The sequence below is a fragment of the Furipterus horrens genome, unplaced genomic scaffold (assembly GCF_987537825.1).
Source record: "Furipterus horrens unplaced genomic scaffold, mFurHor1.1.pri manual_scaffold_12, whole genome shotgun sequence".
In the NCBI taxonomy this organism is placed as follows: domain Eukaryota; kingdom Metazoa; phylum Chordata; class Mammalia; order Chiroptera; family Furipteridae; genus Furipterus; species Furipterus horrens.
This window is the reverse complement of record NW_028327182.1, coordinates 7,572,625-7,575,490: the sequence shown is the minus strand read 5'-3', so window position 1 is coordinate 7,575,490 and position 2,866 is coordinate 7,572,625.

Genomic DNA, 2,866 nt, shown 5'->3' with positions numbered 1-2,866 from the left:
GTCACGCCGGCAGCCGAGCAGACTTCTGTTTTCTTGCACATGGAGCCCTTCCAGGGCCGGGCCCAAGCGGTGATGAAGTGGCGCTCTGTTCTTTTGCATCTGATCTCACGGGACCTTTATATGTCTCTGTGGCTTTCCTCTGTAGGCACTCATATTTTAGTTTAAATACATTTGCTTAGAGTCTGATGATTTTTATAATGAGATAAAGCTTCATGGTAAAAATGTAAATGTGCCTGTATAGCCCCTGAGTTCTACATGGCAGGGGAGGAGACAGGAAAAGAGGGCTACATTCTGAAGTGAGGATCGGCTTATTTTTCATGTAAAAACAAAATGCTTTTTATTGTACATATTCAGTGGCTTTTCTTTCTGGGTTATTTACCGATCCCGAACCTTTCTGTTTAATCCTTTATCTTTTCTTTCATACTTTCTTAACAGCTTTGCCTCTAATGCATTTCAGAAGTATTTTTCTTAGTTTGTGACTTGCTTTTCAGTTTTGCTTGTTTTTTGTTTTGTTTTTGGTTTTTTCGTATTCAAAAATCTGAATTTCTCACGTACTTAAACATATGAATATTTTCCTTTGGTATTTCCATCTTTAGTGTTATTTAGTATCCTAAAATTACATACGCATTTATAGTCTTTATGTATTAAGTCTATGGTTTCTTTTTTAATAACCAATTTTTTTCATCTCTTCAGAATGTATAGTAACAGTTCTCATCCAGGGCTATGCATTTGAATCACTTAAGAAAATAAGTTGTGCCTAGATCCCATCCCAGACTAACTTATTTAGACTCTCTGAGGGTGGGGCGCGACCATGGTATTTTCCATTTTCTTCTGCACGCACGTGTGATGTGCAACCAGAGTCAGGAACTACTGTGTGAAGAATCCAGCATGGGGCCAGCGTTTTGTTTTTCTGCACTGTTCCAGTCCAGCTTGCAAAGGTTTTTGAAGAATGTTTACTGATCTGGAAATGATCCTGATAAAATGAGCATGAGTAAGACATAGTGATATGAGTTTTATCTACTTACATACCAATACTCTCTGATTCCAATTTTACACTAATTTATATAGTACTGCATAAAAGAGTGGAAAAAATATATCCAAATCTTAATGAGGATTATTTCAGGAAAGTAGGATTTAAATTTCTTTTCTGCATTTTCCGAAGTCTCTACAAGCATGTGTTACCCTTCATAATAAGAACTATTAGTTACAAAAGAAAAAAATATATTATATACAAATATTGATTTAAATAACTGCTTGCAAGTTTATTAAAGTTTTGCTTTTTAATATCAACTTATCTCTGAGAATAAAATACAGTTGGGAAAGACTGGTAAAAAGAATCAATGTATTTCAGTATTTGATTTCCTTGGTCAATGAGGAAATCATAGCAGCCAATGTGGTTTTATCTTAGCTTGTACTAGCAACATATACTCACTTTGCAGAGAGAAATCAATTTAAGAAGGCCTTATATTTATATAGGACTTCTAAAGATATTAGAGACTAAAAACTTGAGACAGCATTCAATCCTTTCTCCTGTTTATAACTGACAAGACTTTTTGAAGACCAGAGTTTTACAAAAATTTCTGTATTGGGTGGGTAGGATTTTAGAGTATTTAACTGAATTTAATATTCCATTACTTTTAAGATTCACCATTAATTTTACAAAGGAAGAAAAATATTGCTAATCAAAGTATGACACAATGCTTTTCAAATACAAACTACTAGATGCATTTAATTTCAATGTCTTAAAATTTGAAAAATATATGCATCTTAGAATCAATGAGATACAAGCATTACTCTCTTCAGCTGAGAACACAGAAAGATGAGAAAACATTTTTATCCAGTACAGTCAGGATTTGAACTCTATCCAGATTGCGCTTTACTACACAAGCAATTAAGTTGCAGATGTTATAACGAAGTTTCCTGAAGTCATGTGTCACAGTGATAATTTGCTGGGAGACTCATTATTTAGTCCAGGTGATAAAGGTATGACAGTGGGAGATCAATAGGAGAAGTAGCAGAGGCCATGTCTTCCTACCAATTCAAGTGACGCTCAGATGTCCTGTTGGGAGACATTTGTTTCTGCCATGTGTAATGTCTTACACAACAGGTAGTAAGAGTTCTGCGAAAGCTTTCTGATTGGTTAAATGACTCAGGCGTCTACTGTGCCATAGCTTCGCCTCCTTCCCTAAGTGCTGGAGTGGAGGGAGGGGATGGGAAACATTTAATCCCAAATATCTGACTCATTAGATCTGAACAGAGCGGCGATTCTATTACTTAGTCAAATCTTAAAATCATAGATTTGAAAAGGAATCTTAAGAGTCCCTCTTAAAACAATCTCCTAGTCTTGTGGATAAGGAAGAGAGACAATAATTTGCTGGAGATCACATAGTCACAGAGAGACAGAGAATCCAGGCTCCCCAGGTTCTTGAACTTCATTCATTTGGGAAGGCTGTTCAAGAACCGAATTGTTCGAGATGGGAGACATTCAGGGAGAACTGAGGTTGGACCACATGCCTGTTCTCCTGTTTCATACTCCTGGCCTTCAGGGATATGATGAAGACTATGGTTATTGAGCAATTTAGGTACACTTAACTTAAAAACCATGTGTTTGTTTTGGCATATCTGTTTTGTGTTTGCTTCACCTACTTTGGGAAAACTCTAAAAACAATAATACTAGCAGCAACAACTAACTCATTACTTACAGAGTTCAAGGCAGGGGCCAGGTACACATTACTTAAGGTAATCCTCTCAGTAACTTCGGGAGGAAATTAGTTTAAATAGATTCTGTAATTTACCCACCACCATATTTAAATGACAATTTAGTGTGTGCAGTTCCGAAGCTTACTAGCTGCTATACTCTTCCCCC